Consider the following 23,469-nt stretch of genomic DNA (forward strand, 5'->3'; position numbering starts at 1 on the left):
ATAGGTCTAAAATTATTAGGGTCATTATGGTCACCCTTTTTAAACATGGGAATAATGATTGAATTCAACCAAGAACTTGGGACAATCCCATGTAAGTCAATTAAGGTAAATAAGTTGGCCAAGGGAGGAGCCCACCATTTAGGGTTGTTTTTTAGAAGTTCAGCTGAAAGGGCATCCTGGCCTGGGGCTTTGCCTATCTTAAGGCTCAGAATTAGTTCCTCTACTTCGTCGGGCAAAACTGGGGACCATCTAGGGACATTAGTTGGGATGGAGTCATTCAGCAGATTTTCTGGAGCTGCTGGGACATTAAATAGAGCAGAAAAATGATCAACCCAAACTTGGGGGGCAATAATAAGTTCTAAATTATCAGTCTTCCCCCTCAAGGGTCCTCTTACAGCTGACCAGAATGCTTTGGAATTTTTGGATTTAACAATGTCAAATAGGCGGGCCCAATTATCATGAGAGTAAAGCCGTTTTTTCTCTCGGATAAGACAATTATACTGTTTTTTTTGTTCAAAGTAACTGTGGATAATAGTCTGATCCTCTGACGATTGGGCCTGTCTAAATAGCTCTCTCAGGGTTTTTTTTGAGATATGACATTCTTGGTCAAACCAGGAGGAATTGCTGCCTTTGTTACAGACTGGTTGTGCTTTAAGGCCGCTATGGTCAACTATCTGAGAATACAGCTCTACAGCAGTCATAGGTGAGCTTGAGTTAATTAAAGTCTCCCGAAGTTCTATCATTCTTTCAGATTCCAAAAGAGATGTGATCTCTTTCTCCATCTTAGCAGACCATCTAATCCGTTTCAAACAAGATTCAGTGGGAACTGCTGGTAGAGATACACTGGGACTGCAAACATCTATCCCAGTATGATCCCAGTTTAGAGTCAGTGGAAGGTGGTCACTCTCAGTACGTGACTCTATGGAGAAAGAAGAAATATTTTGGAAGCAGTTAAAAGTGCATAAGCCGTAATCAATCACACTCTGTCCTCGAGGGGACGCGAATGTGAAATCTGCAGATGTGGGAAACTTGCTTTGACCATTTAATATCAGAATATTGTGCTCTATACAGAATTCAGTTAATTTGATCCCTGCCTCATTAACGACACTGTCCTTTGAGTTCCTCAAAGGCCAAATGGAGGGTAGTAAGTCCTCATCATCTTCCCCAAACCCCAACCTTGCAAAGATATCATTATTATTAGTGCCAATTCGAGCATTAAAATATCCTAAAATAATGAATTGTGCTGAGGAGTGGTCCTTATATATTGAAAATATAAAATTAGAAAATTTGGCCCAGTTTTGGTTGAGAGTCAAATAATTCTGGGCAGGAGGGAGGTAAACATTGATTATTATTAGTGAGGAATTATTCCAGTGCAATAGGATGGCCATAGCTAAATTTTGGCAGCAGCCTAAAATAGAAGGGTTAGCAACAGAGTCAATCTTCAGCAAGGTGGAAATGCCCGCTTTGGAACGTCCCTTGGGCTCATTTTTATAGGCTGGTAAGTTAAATGATGTAAATCCCTTGAGATGAATTTTTTCTTGAAACCAAGTTTCCTGGAGGAGAATACAATCAAAGGAGGTTAAGAATTCCGCAAAATCAGAGTCTCCGGATTTGTTTTTCCATCCAGCGATGTTCCAGGATGCTATCCGAAGTCTAGGATGGGAATGGTCTCCAAATAGTCAATCATTTCTTGCCGCTGGTTCTTCAGGTTGCGTCCACTGGGGAGAAGGATCAGAGTTGGTCTGAGTGAGCTCCTCCCCTTCTGGGGTCTTATGATCTTCCTGGAGAGATTTTGCTTGTGGAGATTTTCCCTTCACGTTTGCATTAGTCTTTGGCATATTATGGGATGAGGTGGAAGGTGAAGAATCTAACAACAGCTTCTTTTCTTCAATCATCTTATAAAGTTCCCTGGATGCAACGTGTGGTGTTTTATTTGCTAATTCTGAAAATTCCTGGGCCAGAGATTTAGTATTGGATTGGTTGTTTTGTCTTTGGCTCAGCAAAGTACTAAGAATTATTCGTGAGTCCAACTCAAAATCTTCTCTGTGATCTGTTGGCTGTGATGATGCCATGGGTCTTTCTATTCTCTTTCCTTGAGGATTTGCTTCAAGTTCATCTCTTGACCCCCTCGGTTTATTTTTTTCTTCCATTTCCGGGCCTTTAAATGGGTCTGGTTTCCTCACACTCACCTCCATTGCTGAACAGAAGGTGGATTCTAAAGCTGGCATTGAGTCAGGAGTTACTGGTCTCCCTTCACTTGTGTTTAGGGAGAGATCTAAGTCTATTTGGCTTTCTTTGTGGCTGCTATTCTTTGCTCTTAAAGTCTGAATAGTCTGGACAGGTGATAGGCTTAAATTCCTTGAACTTTTACTTAGATTTATTATTGTACTCTGTTGATTTGTCAGCTTTGACTTCTTTAGATTTCCTTTTTGTAGGGAGGTTATTACTCCTTTCCTCCTACATATGTTGCTATTTGATAGCTTTTTAGAAGTATAAACAAGACCACAGCTTTATTACCTCCTCTTATGGAGGCCCGGAACCACAGGAAGTCTGATTGCACACCAGACTCCCTGACAATAGGCTTCATCCCATGCAAACCCTCAGCTGTCCACCTCCAGCCAGCCCTCTGTAGCATGCTTTAGGATGCTTTGGGCTGATCCTGCATTGAGCAAGGGGTTGGATGGCCTGTATGGCCCCTTCCAACTCTATGATTCTATGATTCTATGATCAACCAGTGGCTAAAGTAAGTCTTTGCTGCACTTTATATGCTATGTTTCAAGGCTGAAAATTATAAACTACTAGTAAAAAAAGCCCATTGTATTCTTTATACAATGGGCTCTAGCAGGCAGCGGCGAGAGCGAGGGACGGAAGGCTACCTGAAAGAGGGCTGCGGCTCCTCGGTGGCTCCTCGGCCGCGGGTTGGGCTGCGGGTTGAGCTCCTCGGCGCGCACCTCCGCGGCTCCTGCCGGCTGCTCTTCGCCGGCTCCTGAAGTGGCTCCTCGACGTGCTACCGGCTCTTTGGCGGCCCGTGGCGCTGGCGGGGGAGTTGCTGCTGCTGCTGCGGCTTGGCAGCGCGGCGAAGCATGGGCCCAGCGGCGATCGCGGCCCAGGCTCCGCTGTTCACTGGGCGGGCGCCGCCTGGGATCGCGGCGCCGCTTCCTTTGTTGATGGCGGCTCTTCCGGCGGCAACAGTCATGGCGCCATCGTCCATCGCGTCGCCGCCGCCGCCGCCCGCATCTGATGTGGGACCTCGCGTCAGGCCGCCGGGCAGGGAGCCCCCGGCAGCCGCGCTCCGCGCGACTGCCGGGGGCTCCCTGCCCGGCGGCCTGACGCGAGGTCCCACATCAGATGCGGGCGGCGGCGGTGGCGGCGGCGACAACACAATCGACGATGGCGCCATGACTGTTGCCGCCGGAAGAGCCGCCATCAACGGAGGAAGCAGGGAGCCCCCGGAAGCCACGCTCCCGGCGGTCTGATGCGAGGTCCCACATCGGTGGTGGCGGCGGCAGCGGCGACGACGCGATCGACGATGGCGCCATGACTGTTGGCGCCGGAAGAGCCGCCATCAATGGAGGAAGCAGGGAGCCCCCGGCAGCCACGCTCCGCGTGACTGCCGGGGGTTCCCTCGGGCGGCGGCCTGACGCAGCCTTAAAGAAAACTCTCAGTTCTACTCCATCAAAATATCCTAAATGGCGATTTCAACTTAAAATCCACAACAGTACTACTAGTCCTATTAACCCCAAAGCTATATTAAATCATAATGTACAGTAGGAAAGGATCATCTAATCCATCCAAACAATATTTTATATCTGCAATTTCTGTACATATATTGTGCTACCTTTTCTTTGTAATCTTATGGCTTGGATCTGGCTCCAGTGCTGGTTTTAGCCATTTATACCTGGTCTATTCCTATACTCCAATAATAGAATGGTGGTTGATCTCTGCATGCAGTTGAAGTTGAGGAATTATAGGATTCCTGCACAGAATTTGCAACCATACTGTCATCTTTCAGGATCCTAACTTGAGATTCTATTCATTTTTTATCTTGGCCCCACAAAAAAACTGAAACTAGATGTCTCAGTGAAGTTGCCATCACAAGGAAACTATGGGTCATTGCACACATCTAAAAACATAGTGTTAAGCTAGTGCAATTGCTTAATGCTATAAAAAATCATACCCCCAACCATTTCTCACCTCCTCGCTCTCTTGCTGTCTTCTCCTGTTTTCTCATGCTTCCTGGCACTCTGCACGGCTGATTAAAATGGCAAAGGAGAGGGACTCACTATACACGTGGCTCTCCCCCCACCTGTCAATCACCTTTTTCCCAGTTTTAAAGGGAAAGTGATGCAAGCAATCTTATTTTTTTAAGTAAAAGTTATCCATTGCTGTTTTGGAATTATGATACTTGAAGATCAACAAAAGTAATTTTTTCCTTTTTTGGGGGGGGGGGAGGTTGAAAGGCATGCTTTGTTTGCCAACTGATGGGTGGAAATTTTTTTCCCCTCTGCCTGGATGAAGCAACACATATTCATTGCTTCAGGTAGTTTGCTACAAAGAGAAAAAAAAATGCCCCGTTCCAGGGAGAAGGGAAAGGGAGGTGGGCATAAGGGCAGGTGCTGGAGATGGCAATTATGCTACTTCTGGCCACTTTGGTTATGCACATTCATTTCACTAGTGGTTGCTGGTTGCTGTCATCCTGCTCATGCTATACAGTGGGGTAATCCAGTTTTGTGGATTCCCTCACTAGCACCTGGATGTACCTCCAGGATTGCTGCTGGGATGCTGGATTATGACATCATTTAAAATGCCAAAAATATGGCGTCTGCAAAAGGTAAATATCTCACTATATTCCCTGCATGCAGAATGGCCCTGTGTATTGGCTTTCTTCTATAGTTTCATAGCAAAAAGCTAGCAGCATCCTATGAACAGAAAAAATTCAGGTATGGCTGTTAGAACCATGGCTTCCAGCTTCTTTCAATTAAATGAAGCCTGAAGCATTACTGAAAAGGATGGAGATTCTCCACCCTATAGGAAGAGTGAGTCCTCCTTTAAACAGGAGAGCCAATTTCCAGACACACTGCAGACTCACCCATTGTCTTATGGGATTAGCCGTTTGCCTTTAGGAGCCCATAATGAATTTTTTTGGATTTCTAAGTACAGTTTTTGGACAAGTTAGGGGATCAGTTTCCACTTGGAGTTTAATGTTGGAGTTGATATAATTAGAACTGGTCTTCATAAAGGTTATGCCATACCAAAGGATGGTAGCAATGTGGTGATTTGTTTGATATAGTAAGGTCCAATTGGCAGGTACTCTGATGCATCCCAGGATTTTAAATCAGCATTTAATCGTATCTATCATGTTAGACTGTGGAGTAAATCTGAAAAGTCCAATATAGATAGCTACTAATTCTTATCCATTGTCTGTACAAAAATACATGGCTATGGTTTAATTGTAACTGTGATGGGCAACTGTCAGATTCTGTTCCAATTTATAATGGTGTTTAACAGTGCTGTATTTCGGCTCCCAAAATATTCAGTTTCTATATTAATGGTTATTGACTCAATGACTCAAGCCCTTGCCTTACTTCCTATATTAGCCTCTAGATCATTCTCACTTTTACTTTAAGTTGATGATGCGATACTGCTGTTTCTTACCAGTATTGGTTTAAGGCAGTGGTTCTCAGCCTGGGGGTCAGGACCCCTTTGGGGGTTGAATGATTCTTTCACAGGGATCGCAGCAGAGCAATCAGCTTGGCCAGGGGGACAGCATTTACAATGGCCTTGTGAGGTCGATTGAGATAGAGCGTTCATCTGTCTGGAGCAGCAGAAAAGAATGAGATCAGCATGGTGGGATAAGAGGCAGAACTGAAATGAGATATCCCGGAAAAAAACAATTTATATACAATCATGAACAATGGATCTTCACACTATTGGTCAGTTTTGGTTTAATTTCTGTGAAAGAACACTTGCATAATTTTATGGTTGGGGGTCACCACAACATGAGGAACTGTATTAAAGGGTTGCAGCATTAGGAAGTTTGAGAACCACTGGTTTAACATGTGTGTTGCAGACTATTGCACCGTACTGTGATACTGATCTTCTATTAACTACAATAAGTCCAAAATAGTGGTGTTATGTAAAAGCACAGATAGATGATTAACATTAATACTGAACAAGTTGCATGCTTCATGTATTCAGGGGTAGTTATTTATTCTTCCAGGTCATGGAACACAAAAATAAATAGTATGGTCACAAATGGCCAAAGAAGTGTTTTTGCTCTGAATTTCTTTTTCACTAGAGATGGTCAATGTTGTTACTTCAGCTCTGCATGTTTTTGTGGCCAAGGTTAATACACAGTTACTATATGGCTCTCAGTAAGGTCTCAGAGTTACTATTGGGGGATCCCTTAGTGTTGGTTAGATCAGGACCCTCGCTCTTAATAAGAGAGCTCTTTGACTTGTAGCACCATCTTTTAATGTGTTAAGGGTTTTTTAGGGATTGTATTGTATTTTAAGAGCCTCTTGTGGCGCAGAGTGGTAAGGCAGCCGTCTGACAGCTTTGCCCATGAGGCTGGGAGTTCAATCCCAGCAGCCGGCTCAAGGTTGACTCAGCCTTCCATCCTTCCGAGGTCGGTCAAATGAGTACCCAGCTTGCTGGGGGGTAAACGGTAATGACTGGGGAAGGCACTGGCAAACCACCCCGTATTGAGTCTGCCAAGAAAACGCTAGAGGGTGTCACCCCAAGGGTCAGACATGACTCGGTGCTTGCACAGGGGATACCTTTACCTTTACCTTTATTGTATTTTATCGTTTTATTGTAAACTGCTGTGAGACAAATTGAGAGCGGTGGTATATAAATTTGAAAATAAATATAAATAAATAAAAAATGTGCTACCTTTAGGACTCATGAAACTGTGCAGACTACATTTTTGAGAACCATACTTGCAGTTGCCAGCCGTGTTTCCAATGCAGTTGTGCATTAAGAAGATAGCTTACTTTCTCTAGATGTCCAGGCATGGATATATAGGAGTAACTTTCTCTCTCCTTACATCTCTGACACTAACAGATACCTTCCAATCAACATGGAAAAGGTCCCTTTTCGAGAAATTATGAACCATTGGTTACTCCTCTAACAGCTTAATAAACTCGGGTTATTTAAAAGCCAAATCAGTAATTAAGCGAATGATCTAGAATAGTAGTTCCCCAAGTAGGTGGTATGCCCCGCTAGGGGCAGTGGAAGGATTCAGGGTGGCAGTGAGGAATTTTGGGCAGTAGGGGGATAGCAGTCTGGCACTTCCTGCATTTTCCTAGCTTGAGACATTCCAAGGTGTCTTCCCATTGTCTGCCTCTGGGGAGTAGTAACCCTGGACTTCCTTGGTGGTCTTTCATACTGGTGCTGACCAGGGCCAACCCTGCACAACAACTCAAAAAGAAGTGTAGGCAATATAATGTGTTTTGAATTTGCAGTAGACCTAACATCAGGAAAGAGGTGTGTTTTTGTATGTGCACTAGGGATGCCAGGGTGGTGGAAGCTTGAAAAGGTTTGGGAACCACTGACCTAGAACATTCAATACCATTTATGTTCTACTGCAAAATATAATCATCTTAGGAACAAAAAATTGGTATCCAATTCCTGTCAAGTATAATGTTTCCCAGGCATAGGATAGCTTTCACTTTGGATCATTTTAATATTTTGCCATCTGTATTACTAAAAGGGAGCAGTCCTGGTTTAAGAATTCATGGGGCCGAAAGCACCACAGCCAGTTTAAAGATTTGTGGGGCCTTAGCAGAGCACAACTGTAGGGGTCCTCTCCCAGGGATAGTTTGAACTTTGGAAGCAATGGACAGCTTCAGTTTGCTGAAAATATTTCTCTAACCTTGGTGGGGCATGCAAGCGCAATGCCCCAATATTTTATGTGGCCTTTACACTTGTGTGCTTATGATCTGCCACATGCTCAATAAGCAATGCACATGCTCAGTCATTAACTGAGCATACATATAATCTTTTTTCATTTTTGTGGTCCACAAGCCACATAAGTATGAAGTGTGTGTGAAGACACTTTGAAGGCACCTTAACTGTCCAGCGCAGTGGGGCCCCTGTAACCATGGTGCCTGTAGAACGTGTACTACTAGGATAAGCTGGGAGATACCTTGGTGTTGCATTCCATGAGTGTCTATGTCCTTGTTCCTCTGAATAAATTGAAATGGTTGGACATGTATTGGCCACTGTGTGAGACAGGATACTGAACTGGATGGACAATTGGTCTGATCCAGCAGGGCTCTTCTTGTGTCCTTAACCATGGTAGAATTGCCCAGAATGTTGGGAGCTGACAGACCTCTAGACTGCAATCAAGCCTTAAAAATTCATTATGGAAATTAGTTAATTTGATACCATTCTGTCCTGGTATAAATTAGTTTAACCCAGTGCTTGATTGTCCTGTGTCCTCATTGTGTGGAGGGTGTTGCTACAAATGGCCAAGTTAAATCCAAAACACATCAAAGATAATTTCATTCACATTAGTTACTTTTCTGAGGTTAACAGATGAAATGTATTAAGGTCAGATTTGAACTTTTCTTGCTCCAGATGTACACTGTGTTTATCCTACATTAGCTGGCATTGTTTTTCCACTAGGAAGGAATAGTTCTTCTGAATGGATCTTTTGTTATACATTTTCTGAGAAAATGCTTTATTTTTCACACACAAAAAAGCATCTGCTCTGGTGTAGTATTGTAAGAGAACTACTCTGGCTTCTGGACTTGGCAGGTGCTCTGTGATGAGGAGGACTGGGTAGAGACCTCAGTTCACTAGACCATCTTCTTTTTCATGTGAATGCTACATATTGTGCAGGAATGCCTGACAGTTTTCAATAGCCTTTGCTTTCTAAAGGGTCAAATGTTCAAGGAGACTCCGATCTTTCCACTTCTATGCCTGCTAATTCAAATCCACACTAAGACTGCAGGAGGTTAAATGTCATCCTTATATGACAGCTGTTGAGCTGTCAATGGGCAGTGAGTTGAACTCCTCAGCAGCTCCAAACCAAAATGTATCCACACCCCACTAAGCACCACAACAGTCAGTGTTAATTGGCATCCTCTTGACAAACTCAGCAGGCAGCTCAAGAAGCAAAAGTGAAGGAGCACTAAAAATCCTCTCTTCAGGAATGGAATTTCTGGGGTCTGGGGGAGCCATTGAGAATGTAGGTTAGCTCTGTCAGAAAATCTTCCCTTGTTTCTTCCCTTTCCTTGCTTTAGATGTTTGTATTTAGTTTTGACTAGTTTCATGATCTGCGTTTAGGGCTCTGGAGTTCAAACTGAAGGCCAGGTTGGCGTTCTTCAACAACTGTGGCTTCTGCTTTCCCTTTCCTCCCTCCTCCCATACCCTCTACTCCTGACTTTTGTGTAGTAGGAAAAATAATTTTATTAGTTTAGTCAGTAGGAAGGAAGCATGGAAGAAGTGAGATGTACACATTCTGTGGAGCTCTGAAAGAGCCCAACATATTCCCGAGTCATGGCTTAGCTTTATTTGTTATTAATAACAGACCAAATGTATGTAGGGAGAAACTGTAAATTATATTGTACCTGTCCTGCAGTGTGCACAGCCATCTTAACTGAAAAAGCAGGAACTGTCAAAGTACTGCTTTCTTACCCACTAATTTTCTCTTGTCCTAGTTTTCTATGTGTCAAAAACTCCAAACATGAAACAACATTCCATGAGCCTCCAAGTATAGTCAGAAGATGACTCAGGTTGACCTCCACAGTAATAACTAAGGCCTAGTTTTTGTTCTAAGAATGGTGTTTCTTGTTTTTACTCATGTCCTCAGGTAATGCATACAGAAGTCAATCAATTTACATGGCTTCTGGATTTAGTTTATTCTCTTCAATAGAATCGGTAGTTCGCTTTTTAAAAAAAAAGTTGTAAGAACTGGATAATCATGTGAGGTTTATGTGGAAACATCTTATGTGGCAGGCATGCAAATACCTAGGTCTCACAGATCCCAGTCCAACAGTGAAACTAGATCACGCTGGTTGCCACTGATTTGGGATTCCACAAGTGGAATTATTCAGGAGGGCTTGGGGGAACTATCCTTTCAACTGGGGCTTGATTCCCTACTCCTGTTTCATATGCTGACAGCTGGGTGACCTTGGGTCAATCTTATTTCTCTCAGAACTCTTTCAGCCCCACCCACCTCACAGGTTGTCTGTTGTGGGAAGAGGAAAGGAAGGCAAATTCTCCTGGGTGCTCCAGGAGACTCTGACCCCACCCCCACCCCCAATGTGGAGAAGCCCAAGTCCATCCAACAAACTTGGGCATCACTGAGGGCCCTGTATCAAGCCATAGAAACCCACTGACATGGAGGAGCAGCCTTCTGCAGTGGCTACCCCACAGCAAAAGTCTAGCTGCTACTGTAGGTGCTGGTGCCAAAGAGTCCCCACTGAAGCAACCACTGTCAATATCAGATTCTGCTGGTGGGAAGAGAATTAAGTGCCACAGCCTTCAGGCACTGCAGGGAGCTCCTGGGGAACAGAGGAGCTGGGGAGCAAGCAGGCACTCCCCCAACAGACTAATACACCAAGAAGAGCTGGTAATAGATGCCTTGACAGCCCCAAAGTCATTGTGAGAGGAGCTGACTGGCTGGGATGCACCCTCCACTGGCTGCCCAGAGAGATAGTGGGGACCCAGAGGCCATGGCCCAGGCAGTGAGGTGGGCAGTAGGGGAGGGGCAGATTGCTGCATCCCCTGAATCCATGGGCCACAGGCAAGACTGCTGATGCCACCCAGCAGGCTGTGCTGGATGAGTATTGCCACCACTGTCCTGCAGAAGCACCAGTCAAGCTGAAGGAAACTGGGAAGAGCCCAGCAGGGTGGGTGGTCTCTTGGATGGTCTCTTCTGGAGCCTGCTGGGCATCTGCAGCCAAGGGTGCATGCATGTAATGTCACGTCTGCAATGACCTTCATTGCATTTATCCCTAGGATGCACATCAAAAACCTCAGGACTAGAAATGAATGGAAACCCAAACAACAAAAAGTTGACTTGAAATCACTGCTTTGCTTTATAGATGAATAACTTTCAAGCAGTTCTAACCAACAACTATCATGCAGCCTAATGCACCCAATAAATGGCGTCACAGAAATTATCATAGAATAAATAAATGTGGTTATCATTATCCTAAAATGTGGCGCAGAGTGGTAAGGCAGCGATATGCTGTCTGAATCTGTCTGCCCATGAGGTTGGGAGTTCAATCCCAGCAGCCGGCTCGAGGTTGACTTCCATCCTTCCGAGGTCGGTAAAATGAGTACCCAGCTTGCTGGGGGGTAAACGGTGATGACTGGGGAAGGCACTGGCAAACCACCCCGTATTGAGTCTGCCAAGAAAACGCTAGAGGGCGTCACCCCAAGGGTCAGACATGACTCGGTGCTTGCACAGGGGATACCTTTACCTTTAAAATGAATGTCTGCCTAACTGAAATGAGATGAAAAAGCAATAAAGGCAGGTTTTGCTAACAATCTTACAATGAATAAAAAACAAACAAGCCCACTAAAGAATTACAAGGTTTTAGAAATGTCTTTCTTAACCATGCCATACCCTGAAAATTGTAATTTAGAGTGCAAACACAAAATATGGTAGGTCACATTCTTCTAACATTGTTCCATTCCTCTTGTTTATGAACTATATAACTTGCAGACACCCAGGGAAAATGATTGTCCAAACAAATTGCCCTGTTTATTTAGTCTGAAAACTGACTGCTTGTCAAAGCCCCTGGAGTAAAGCTCTGTTACATAAACCATCATAATTCTGTTACTAAAACTAAATTAATAACAGCAATCAAAATTAGATACGGTTTGGTGATAATCAGTTCCTTAATGTAATTAAGAGAAAAACTCTGTAAGATTTTCCCCCATATAACACGCAAAGAGATTAGACAAATTTTTGTAACAGTTCAAGGCAGTGTATGTAAACTTGTATCAAATGTAAAAGTTCTATAGGTGATTTCTGACCAGCAGTCATTCACACATACAAATCACATTATGTTGGAGTTATCAAGGGTATCTCCAGACATGGCCTCTGGTCCCATGCTTTTTACAATGGAAGTTAAGCTAAGTTCTAACTTCTGATCCTTGTCATCAGTATCAGTAAACCTTACAAAACTCAAACTGACAAGTCATCAACTACCTGATTGGCCTGCATCCAGGACTGGCCCGCCCAGGTATCTTAGACCCAATCAGGAGACAGCCCTCAGCCAGGAAGGGCTTAATAAGGAATCAGTTCTCCACATCTAATTTCCTGCCTGTTTCAGAAGTTTGTTGATTGGAAAAGGAGCCAACATCAGAGCATGTCCTGCTGCCAGTAAGTAGCTCTAGCCTCCTGGCCTCTTTCAACTTGGAGAACATGGGGGGAAGCTGGGGCATTGTCTGCGAGACTTCTGGAGCTACGGGGCTGCAGAAGAAATGGCCCCATGCTGACCCTCTGGGTTCCAGGGTACCCTGAAAATGCCCTGGGAATGTTTACTCATGAGTAAGTGATGGCCCAGGAATGCCCCACCCTGGTAGTTTAACCCCAATCAGAAGGCAGCCCACAGCCAGGAAGGGCTCTCCACCTCCAACTTCCTACTGATTTCAGAGGTTGGTGGCTTGAAGAGGAGCTGGCCCAGAACATGCCCGACTGCCAGTAAGTTGCCATTGCCTCTTTTAACTCAGAGAACATAGGGGGGCCTGGGCAGCCTCTGAGTGCCTTCTGGAGGGTAGGGGACTGCAGAAGGCCCAGAAACAGCCCCCTCCCTGCCCTCTGGAACCCAGGAAAAGCCTCTGCCATGGGAATGTTTACTCATGAATAAGTCATGTGTAGTTTTTAATTTGCTATCTGAGAGGGGAGGAATGCTTTGGGGGTAGCCATCACAGGCAATTGTAGCAGGGAAAATAATGCTGATGTGTGTGGGACTGGGAAGATGTAGACTTTCCCCTTCCATATGGATGTCACCTTGGTCTTGCTGCAGTCTTTCCAAGACTATCAGAACAAAGCAAATTTGAGACCAATGACATGGAAGATGGGGACTCAAATCCAGCTCCCCACATTACAAAGTGCTGCTCTTAACCTTTACACCAAGCTGTACAAATTGCCTTTGCCTGAAAGAGATGTAGCTAGAGCACAGGCAAAAGAAGCTGTTGCAAGAGGATTGTGTGAGTCTTTTTTTACGTGCTCACTGATTGTTATAGGATTCTTTTCTTTTAAATTTGGACGTTCTGGCCAATGGCTTCTCCGTGCAATCCAAGGAGGAAGACACTCAGGTATTTCCTACATGGAGAGGTGATTCTATGGTTAATAATGTTTGAATACTTTTGTCTCCTGCATTCTCTGTGCATGTGTCTGCATGTGAACGAGTGTGCATGCACGTGTAGAGGGAAGTTCCACACAGCCCCTGTCCCAAGCAGCCCTTTTCTCCACAGGAACTGATATCTGCAGTCTGGAGAAGAGCTTTCATTCTGGGGGAACTCCAGGTCCCATCTGGAGGTTGGCATTCCTGAACAGTGGTGGAAATGCCTACCTCCAGATGTGACCTGGAGAATCCACTATTGGGGCTTCTTGAAGCCTGAAGAATATTTCAGGGCTTTCTCGTTGTTTAAAATTTGAGAAAAGCTGACGTAGAAGCAATAAATGAGAAACCCACTGTAAAGACTTTGCCAACCAATGTTTTCATGCATTTTTGTAACATATAATTGTCTTTGATTTACTTTGACTGAACTGAAGAATGTACAGACTGAAAGAAGAAGAAGAAGAAGAGTTGGTTCTTATATGCCACTTTTCCCTACCCGAAGTAGGCTCAAAGCGGCTTACAGTTGCCGTCCCATTCCTCTCCCCACAACAGACACCCTGTGGGGTGGGTGAGGCTGAGAGAGCTCTGATATCACTGCTCGGTCAGAACAATTTTATCAGTGCCGTGGTGAGCCCAAGGTCACCCAGCTGGTTGCATGTGGGAGAGTGCAGAATCGAACCCGGCATGCCAGATTAGAAGACCGCACTCCTAACCACTACACCAAACTGGCTCTCAGGTTTTCAGTTCTTCAAGCAAAGTTTGCTATCAATTAAATATTTTCATTGAAGGAACAAACTGTGACAAGTTTATTATTTGATGTTTTTATTAGCAACTATTGCCACCCAGCATTTCTCTTTGTTTTTCTCCTGGAGCCTGGCATCCCTGCAACCCCATGGGACCCAAACCCAAGGCTTTTTTTTCCCAGGGGGACTGATCTCTATAGCCTGGAAATGACCTGCAATTCCAGCAAATTTCCAGGTCCCAACTTGTCCCATCCTTCAGCCTCTCTGCCACAGAGTACCCCCATCCCAAGCAAGCCTTTTCATCTCCAGGAGTCTGGAGATGAGTTGTCATAGATTCCCCCCCCCCCAAAAAAAAGAAAAGAAAAACAGCCATTTTCCCCTAGGAGATTTCCAGGCCACAGCTGAAGGTTGGTGATCCCTGGGTCAGGAATCCTTGAGGTTTGGAGGAGGGGCCTCAAGAGTCGAAGGGTGTGCGGGAGCTTTTGCCATGTAGCCAGCCTCCAGGAAGGCCACAGTGGAAGTGTGCTTCCTAGCACCTGTTGTATTCCTGGGTATGGAGGCTGTGTGGCACTCCCCACTGGCCAGAAAGAATAAAAATGTAAACTACCTGGGTGGGCCATTCCTGGATGAGGGCCAATGAGGTAGTGGGCAACTTGTCAGTTTGTGTTTTATAAGGTCTGCTGATGATAGTGATGATGTAGACTCATATTGCCCTACTATCCTTTTTCTTGAGTTATCCAGTGCATGTGTATGTGCTCCTTTGGGATGGGCACATATCTAAAACCCATGAATTGAGCTGGAAATTTCCCAGAATCAACCAGCCAGTTTGGCTAGCAGCTATTTAACATTCCTGTTTTGCTTCCCCCTGCTTCAGAACATGGGGGGGTGGGGAGTGAAACCGTTCATGTTTAATGGTGTGCCCATTCACTTATAGTCTGAAATGGTGGTGAGCCATTTCACTGGGACATTTTGCTTCCCCCTGCTTGGAAGCAGGGGAGTGAGATGGATGGGTTAGCGGCTGACAGCCAGTTAAACCAAACAGCTGATGGGAAGACCCACTAGGCTGTTAGGCTGAAATGGCTGCACTGGTCTGTTTAGTTCTCTCTCACACAAACACACACTTGGAAACAGGTATGAGCAAAATGGATGGACAGACCTGCTCTGCTCAGCTGTAAGACTTAAATGGCCCAGACAGCTGAACCAAACCATACAAAAGTCCAGTCAATATTTGGAGGCTACAGACTGGGCCAAATTTGTGCTGAATTTTGGCTCATTAACTTGTTGGCTCATTAACTGGTTCATGCCCATTCCTAGTGCTCATTCTGCCACGCTAGTAGGGTTCTTGGGTTGGTTGGCCAAACAGTTATATTTGCTTTTCCTTTACATTGGGGATCCTTTCTGTCAACAGTCCTAGAGTTAGCATGTAACGAATTAAAATCCTGAACACTGCTTTCCAATTTCAGTGAAAACAGAAAGAGTCTAGAATAGAAATGTATTAGTTTTCCTACTGACACTTATGGGTGCTGTAATAGTGAAAACAAACAAAAAGTTGGATAAAAAGGGAACAGAAACCAATCATACTTCTACTTCTGTACACATTCACAAAGAAGTGCTCATGCACAGATAGTATCCTGAACCTGCTTTCCCCTCCCTCTCCACCCAATGCCCACCAGCCCCAGCCTAGAATGGAATTTCATGAATGGTTTTATGCTAAACACCCAGCTCTTCAAGGGACGTCCCAGACAGTTTTGCATTCGATTCTGGCTTCAATCCAGTAGCATCTCCTTTCTTTGACAGATCAAAAGGAGGAAGGCTTATTGCTTTGGAGTCCGCAGAAGTGCAGGAGGTATATAATTGTTGGCACATCAAATGACTTTGAGAAAAAGTGACTGTAGTTCCCTCTTGGCTGGCACTTGCTGACTAATTCCAAAGGTGAGCTAATCATCTGTACTTAGAATGGGTCTGGTGAATGATGGATTTAAGGGAAGGCCTCCAGCTGTTCCTGATTTGTCATTTTCAGCGAGGAAAAGAAATGAAGGGAGCAAACATTGCCCAGCTGTCTGGGGATGGTGTTACTACACCAGACGGCACTCATTTGACTTTAACTCTCCTTCATATAATGTATAGAGATAGGGATTTACAGTTTGTTCATTGCAGAGCATTTCCTTGTCCTAGCAATGTTCTTAATTGGTGGGCTAATTTTGCACCAGCAGACATAGACATATCTGCCTATATTTTTCCCCCTAAAAGAAATGTTTGGAGGACAGGTAACAATTGCTATATTGGCTCAATACACTAAGGATTCTGAACTTGGCTAAACACACATGAGAGACTTCAGTATGTTTGTAATTAGGATGCCTTCAAGTTCAACCTGCCAAATTATATGTTGGATATGTGCTAATCTATAGCTTTGCATGCAAGTAAAGGCACTGCATTCTGGGTCTGCGGTACAGTTCATAATTGCACCCCTAGCCCAGTGGTCTTTTTAGATTTCATTTTTTCTTCTGGCAGTTTAGACCAACTTCACCGCTATCTTACTTCATACCAAAGTGGTTTGGACTTTGGAGTCTGAGATGGCCAATCAATATGTTTTGATTAATTTTAATATTGAATCTTATTAATGACATTGTTGAGGAAGAAAGAACCTCATCTTTTCCTCAGACATAATTAAAAATATCTGGCTCCTAAGAGCAGCTGGAATATCTTTGTTTCCTAAATTTCTTTTATATAAATGTTATGTTGAATAATCTACAGATGTTCCTTGACTGTTCAGGTATTGTTGAGTGCTCCCTAGTTCCCCAAGCTGCAAGACAGCCATGAACAGTGCTCCTAAATTTACACTGCAATCTTAAACAGTGTTAACCCCTCCAAGGCAATGGACTTAAAATGGTATAACTTTGTTTAGGATTGTATTGTTGGTGTCCTTTGGTTAAGAGAGCCCTGGAGACTTCTACAAGGCAAGAAGTGTAAATCCCTCCAGCCCTTCTGGATAGCATCTAGCCCTACTCAACTCTAGCCTCGGGGAGGGGGGGAGAATCCCGGATCATTGCCTACCTCTTCCTGAATTCAAAATACAAACTTGCTGTGCCATTGTCATGCCTTCAGAAGTTCAAGGATGCAGCATTTCCCAAGCTGGAGGAAGAAGATGAAGACAAGTTGATTCTTATATGCCACTTTTCTCTATCAGGAGTCCTCAAAGTGGCTTACAGTTGCCTTCCCTTTCCTCTCCCCACAACAGACACCCTGTGAGGTAGATGAGGCTGAGAGAGCCCCAATATTACTGCTTGGTCAAAACAGCTCTATCAGTGCTGTGGTGAGCCTAAGGTCACCCAGCTGGCTGCATGTGGGAAAGCGAGGAGAGGAGATGACTGAGATCTGGTAATCATCTTCAAGTATTTGAAAGGCTGCCATGTAGAGCAGGGGTAGTCAACCTGTGGTCCTCCAGATGTTCATGGACTACAATTCCTATGAGCCCCTGCCAGCATTTGCTGATGGGAATTGTAGTCCATGGACATCTGGAGGACCACAGGTTGCGATTACCCCTGATGTAGAGGATGGAGCAGAGTTGTTCTCTCTTGCCCCAGAGTGATGGAGCAGAAACAATGGGATGAAATTAATTCAAAAGAAATTCTGTAAGAAGTCCCTGACAGAGCGATTTCTCAGTGGAACAGGCTTCCTCGGGAGGTGGTGGGTTCTCTATCTTTGGAATTTTTAAACAGAGGCTGGATAGCCACCTGACGGCTGATTCTGTGATGGTTCAAGGGGGTGGCAGGTTACAGTGGATGAGTGATAGGGTGGTGAGTGTCCTGCATAGTGCTGGGCGTTGGACTGGATGACCTAGGAGGTACTTCCCAAATCTATTATTCTATGAGGAATCAAACCCAGCTTGGCAGATTAGAAGTCACCACTCCTAACCACTACACCAAGTCTCCAGGAAACTGAGGACTGACAAGGGAGGTGTTTCATTAAGGAACACAAAAGTTATTTTGTGAAATCCTTGACTGCCATGTGGTATCACTTCCAGAAAAACCATTGTGACAACATATTCATAATTATCAAGACAGGCCTGCCATATAATAATATTGCTGTATATTATCTTTTGTAAAGCTTTCCCCTCAGGTCGTAGCATTACCTGTTGCCGCATGTGTATGTGCAAATGTAATGCCAGCCATCTTTCTCTCCTGCCAGTCTATATCACTGCCTGTGTGGCAGAAAGGGCAAGCAAAACGGCCCAGCATCAGTGAGAATAGCCTAGTAAGCAAATGGAATGCTCAGTTTATGCAGAATCCAATCCAAGCCATGCCTAAGGGCTTAGATGTGTCTAGCAATGTGTTTAGTATAAACAAAACTTTGGAAAGAGACCTATCATCAGTGGCACCACCTGAATTATTCAGCAGGTTGGTCTATGTTCTTGTCAGTTATATATCACTGATTTCACTCTCCCTTTTCTGCACTGACACATGAACTATAAATCGGACAGCCAAATGCCAGATCAGAAAATGCTCAAATGTTATTGACTGTTGTTATTTTTTTGCTTTGATTAAATATAATTATACTAACAAACAGAGCATTTTTAATAGTCTATGATCATGAGAAATACAGCCCCAACTTGCCAGGAGATGCTCATTGTAGTCTGGGAATATGGCTTGCAGCCTGTGGGGGGCAAGGCCAGTTGCTCTTCTGCTTAAGCCAAAATGGTTGGAGTGTGCATAGAAAGTATTGCCTGGTGCATGTAAAAATCCACTCCCCAGCTGGTTCTTTTCATCTGGAGCAGGGGTAGTCAACCGGTGGTCCTCCAGATGTCCATGGACTACAATTCCCATGAGCCCCTGCCAAAATTTGCTGGCATGAGCTCATGGGAATTGTAGTCCATGAACAGCTGGAGGACCACCGGTTGACTACCCCTGATCTGGAGCACTTTGGAGGCCATTGCAACTGCAATGGATCCAGCCCCTTCCTGATACCAGTGACCTGCAGATCAGGATTTAAAGGGATTATAGCTGATCAATAGGCCACATACTTCAGCATGGAGGCAGCCAGAGGTCCCCCCCCTTAAAGCTATTCTAGCTAGAGAACATTCTTTGGTTTCACCTCAGTTGTTTATCCCAGCTGACCTGCATCCATGTCAAGCAGTTGGGGGGGGGGTTGAGTAAAACAGTTCCAGGTAGCAGTAGGCAGTGATGGGAGTCCATCAGCTGGACCCCATGGTAGTGGACTTCTTGAAGAGACAATGGGATGTCTGGCATTGCAGGCATTATTTTGTCTTGGCTGTGTTAGCCATCGAGACTTAGGCATCAAACTAAAGCAACTGCAGCTTTACTACTGGGCATCACCTACTCTCCCTGGATATTTTAGAGGGAGACTGTATTTTTCTAGGACATTGTTTATACTCTATAATACATATAATATCAATAAAAAGTGTTTTAATTAAGTAATATTGTTATAGCTTAAGTAGAGTGCATTTGCATTTGATATTTTGGTAAATGATCATGTTTGTTGTTTGGTTCCATTTAATAATTTGCAATCCATAACTGAATAGCAGCAGTGATTTGTTACAAATACAATGGCTGCACTGTGATTTCTTGCATAAACCTGTATTTGAAGGTTTGTTTAATTTAGAGTCCCCCTCCACAGACACACACAATAAATTTGTGGCAGTACTGGGACACTTGTTAGGGGATTTCTTGTAAGTCTCTTTGCACCTAAGTAATGTATATTATTGTTGGCCCATGCCTTCTAAGATTTTTGCCACCCCAAAAAATGTCAAGGTGGATTTGCCCATGATAGCTAAATGTGGGAAAGAATCTGGGGGAAAAACACAGGCCTCCTCTGCTCGGTCACATGATAATAGTCATACCTTAAAGAACAAAGGGCAATCCTGGCTGAGCTCACACAAGCCTCTTCCCCACCTGTTCCTGTTGATAATACTATCTTACAGGGCATATTACAGACACGGCTACAATTATCGGAGAAGATGGATTGCCTAGATTCCTGTGTGATCTCACCAGGGCCTACCATTGCCCTGGCTCCCAAAGGTAGGAGACCTAATTCTGCAGCAGAATCCAGAACTTCTAGGGAAACCACAGCTGAGAGAACCTGCCATAGAGACTCATTAAGCAAGCCCTGCAGCAATGCATCTTCTGATGAGAAATTGGTATATGGGCTTCTATTCCTGGTCTTTAGTGCGCAGGTGCTGGGCAGAGGGAAATCCTGACATTATGAAGGAAACCAAGCATTACATGAGGCTTTGAGGAACCTACTAGTATCCATTTGCTGCAAAAGCTTTATGAGCGGGTCTTTGATGGATATTTCATGGATATCAGTTTCCCTTCTCAAGCAAGAGGGCTACACTGGCAAAGTCCTCAGGCAAGAGAAAAAAAGCATCTGTAAGGGGCAGTGTGGAGCACTCTTTTAAAAAAACTGGCTCCTAGGCCAGTACACATGATCCTAGTTGCCTCTGCATATCCAGAATATCACTGATGCCTTGCTAATCGCATGGGGAGTGTCCTCATGGCCTGATAATTGGTAGGCAATGTCTCTGCTATTGAATATGACAGGGTTTTTCAAAATCGGACAGTTCATAGTCAGCTTTCCTGTCAGAACAACCTCAGTGATAAAATTTGGCTGGTAACTGTTGGGTCACATATAAAGTGTAAGCCCATTACTTTACCTGGTGAGTTTGCTCAGAATACAACCAGGGCAGGTACCAGTGCCCCTGATATAAATTTGATTGGGACTATGATTTCATAGTCCCATTGTATACGGCACCGGTCAGACCACACCTGGAGTACTGTGTGCAGTTCTGGAGGCCTCACTTCAAGAAAGACGTAGATAAAATTGAAAGGGTAGAGAGGAGAGTGACAAGGATGATCTGGGGCCAAGGGACCAAGCCCTATGAAGATAGGTTGAGGGACTTGGGAATGTTCAGCCTGGAGAAAAGGAGGTTGAGAGGGGACATGATAGCCCTCTTTAAGTATTTGAAAGGTTGTCACTTGGAGGAGGGCAGGATGCTGTTTCTGCTGGCTGCAGAGGAGAGGACACGCAGTAATGGGTTTAAACTTCAAGTACAACGATATAGGCTAGATATCAGGAAAAAGTTTTTCACAGTCAGAGTAGTTCAGCAGTGGAATAGGCTGCCTAAGGAGGTGGTGAGCTCCCCCTCACTGGCAGTCTTCAAGCAAAGGTTGGATACACACTTTTCTTGGATGCTTTGGGCTGATCCTGCGTTGAGCAGAGAGTTGGACTAGATAGCCTGTGTGGTCCCTTCCAACTCTATGATTCTGTGATTCTTGCTTTGGCCCCTACCCTGGGTTGTTTCTACCTTGAGAAGGGAGCTTGCAAAAACTTTTCAGAGACCCTGGCTCTAACAGCAAAAAAGAAGTAGAGGTGGGTTTTGCTGGATTCTGAGCCTATTCAGCCAAACAACAGATTTCAGTTTTTGGAAATATGACTGGCAAATAACCATTGTTTGTCTTTCCTGCTAGAAAAAAGTTCTTATTTTAATCCCAGCAGGTTCAAATAAATCTGTGTGGATTGTGGTTCACAGTATTGTGTTCTAGGCTGGTATATGTACAGCTTTTATGGCTGGGCTTGCAAGTTGGGCCTCAACAACAGAGTGTGCATCACCTGGATGGGATACAGAGGGATGTACTGCCCTGCCCTTCTTGCTGTAATTTCAGATCAAATCTTCCTGTGATGCCCACCAGATGCCATCATCATACAACTTGGTGAGAATGATTTTGTCATGCAAAAACGGGTGATGCTATCATGTACCAGTACATTGTTTAATTCCCCAGGACAGGCTAGGTGGGGTGGTATTGGGGAGGAGATGGGTCACCTGTTGTTTGGATCCATCCTTATGCTGCACCAGTGCTCCTTTTGACTGTAACCAATAAAGCTATGGCTATATATTTTATCCAAACATCATTTTGGGGGAGTGAGTTTCCCCCACAACACTGCTTTCCTACTTCCCCTAGACCTGACTTTTTAAATGAACTTTTATTCACATGCAGTAAACATTCCTGAGTTAGGCTAAGATGATCTATGTTATATAATATTTGGAACACATTGTATAGTGTATGGTGGTGCTATTTCAGAGCAATCGTTGACTCAACCCAGTTATCCAAAATTATATAATGTGACCACCCTCTGATGCAGAGATGCAGCAAAACTGATATGAGACTTCTTTCTGACTAATGTGACTTGAAGTTGAGAGTTTTGGTTTGTTTTGTGGTTTTATGATTTTGCTGCTGGGGGCAATCTCATGCTATTGTCTACTATTAATCTGCCACTCTGAGCAGCAAAAGGTGCTGGATCCCTCCTTTTTCCACTTGCACAGAGGTCTCTGGTTCAGGAAGGATGTTGCCTCTGCAGTCAGCATTTTGATCTGGTCTCCTGTGGCAACAAGTTCAATTATAGCAAATTGGTGCTCTTGGGTTTTTAAGGCTCTGGGTAGCAGGGATTTGGGAAATGAGATCGAAGTAGTTAAGTGTTGCAAATTGCCCTTCTTGAGCTGCCATGGCTTCATGCTTCTGCTTAAAGGATTGTTCAGCAAAATGGATTGCATTTCCAAGCAGGATTTACTCCATGTTTAAATATTTCAATAGCTAACTACAGAATACTTGGCGATCTCAGTGTCATGCTCTTGAACTATGTACAAGTAGGAAAAAGATGGCAAGCAAAAATTCAGCAAGGCACCCGGGTGGAAACATTTCTCCACTAATGAGCTCTCTCATAAATATATAGTCAAGCCCCCACAGTATTTTAGATAGCTTAATGTTTGCCACTTGTCAATCAAATGCAGGTCCTATGCTGCCAGCAGGAGTGGATGGTAAATGAGAGACAGCATCTTGACTGGACAAGTCAAGTTTAACAAATGAGATCCCTAAAGGTAATCCATGGCTACATAACATCCATACTGTTAGCTTCCCATACATTCAAACAATGTCCACATTTCAACAGCAGTTTGTTCAAATTACAGATATAAAAGATTTACAGAAAGGAGGCTTGCAATTATGCTCCAGCTCTCATGTCCGTACATTTATTGTAATATATGCAAATCAGTCCTAAAGCTCCCATGTGGAGTACTTAGTGACAGTTTCTGCTAATGATTGTCCAGAAGAAAAACAAGAGATCCCCATGGTCTAATCAAAACTGTGATCCTATGAATAAGCTGGTTGTAGGATGGCTAGCTATTGTTTGCCAGACCCAGAAATACTGGGGAGCTGGAGATTGCAGAAACAGGAGTCTCCAGTGCTGTGACATCACTTCCTGGTCACTACTCTAGTAATTTCCCAGATCTCTCTTTAGGGTAAAAATTTTGGAGATTCATAGAATGTCACCTGATGACATGGTACTTCCCATTTTGATCAAGCAGCAGCAGTGGGAAGCCAGGGTCCATTGTGGGAGGGGCAACC

The sequence above is a fragment of the Paroedura picta genome, chromosome 8 (assembly GCF_049243985.1).
Source record: "Paroedura picta isolate Pp20150507F chromosome 8, Ppicta_v3.0, whole genome shotgun sequence".
NCBI classification, from domain to species: Eukaryota; Metazoa; Chordata; class Lepidosauria; order Squamata; family Gekkonidae; genus Paroedura; species Paroedura picta.